The sequence below is a fragment of the Cynoglossus semilaevis genome, chromosome 6 (genome assembly GCF_000523025.1).
Source record: "Cynoglossus semilaevis isolate Cse_v1.0 chromosome 6, Cse_v1.0, whole genome shotgun sequence".
Classification (NCBI taxonomy): domain Eukaryota; kingdom Metazoa; phylum Chordata; class Actinopteri; order Pleuronectiformes; family Cynoglossidae; genus Cynoglossus; species Cynoglossus semilaevis.
Window position 1 is genome coordinate 6,612,376 of NC_024312.1, and position 1,360 is coordinate 6,613,735.

Consider the following 1,360-nt stretch of genomic DNA (forward strand, 5'->3'; position numbering starts at 1 on the left):
TTTTTTTCAGTTGGCACCTTATTTATAGTTAATTTTTCTTGGTAGAGTATATTCATGAATATTCTCAGTCATCCAAGTCATCATAATAATCTCAAAAGCAGTTTAGACCCTTGTAATGTCCTTCAGGTGTAGGTGACCCCCAGGATACCTAGTCCCAATATGTCTTTGTGTCTGTGTGTGAGTGCGTGAGTATGTGTGCGTGTGCATGTTACTGTACTGCATGACTTGTGCCAACTTTTACTCATATTCATTAATACTCATATTCTGGGACAAGATTAAAATCATGGCAAGGACAAATGGTGTGTACAAAAATGCGAAGGACCGCACAAGGGTTAAAGTAGGCAACTGGACTGACCTCAGAAGACGTTTCTCCTCTCATCCAAGAGGCTTCATCAGTTCTAGTTTTCTGGGCCCGAACAATATGACCTTCAAGTGGTCATGTGAGTCATCGTCTCTATGGTGAATCGTCCCACCTCCCTGTCCTCTGGGTGGGGGTTGTTGGAGTCACTTGAATGGAGGTGTGAATTATGGCTGCACTTCCTGGGGAGAGAACGAAAGACAGCATTGTAGGTGGGTGATGGTCTTTCTAGTTTGACATGGACGGCTTCCTTTACCCCTCTCTCAAACCATCTGTCCTCTCTTTCTAGAATGCACACGTTTTGATCATCAAAGGAGATGCCCCTTCTCCTTCAGGTGGAGATGGATTGCTGAGTCCAATGTACAGGTCAGTTCACATTCATCATTGCATTGCACTGCATACACCACATTGCTGTTTGTGACTAGGAATCTTGTCCTTAGAGTGGACAAGTTTCTGCATCTGGGCTTGAAATGCACCAGGATTTGATGAGGGTTAAAGATCCTTAGGTTCTACAGTTCTCACTAAAACAAAATACAAACGTGGGCGGCAACACAAAACAATACAACCGAACTGGACACCAGGAACAAATGGGTTAAAAATTTGTCAGACAGAGACACTTCAGCTGAGTCAAAAGTCCTAGCCAAAGGACTAAACCTTGCAATAACCTTGAAGGAGCTACCAATGGTAGATCTCATAACAGCCACAGAGTCGGCCATCAAAAAGAACATACTACCAGAAACGGAGGTTGAGCAGCTCAGACTTATAGTATCAGCAACACTCTCAAGTGCAAAATTACCTCCATCCAACATCTCCACCTAGGAGAGAGGCACTGAACACACACTGAACACACTGCAGAAAAAAACATCACAATCTTACCAGCAGACAATGAGAGATCCAAAAATATATATTTTCCTGCATGTTTCTCAACAAATTAAGGGATTTAGAGAACAATTTTTAAATTTTTTTTATATAAAATATATTTTTCTGAATTTTAACCACAGA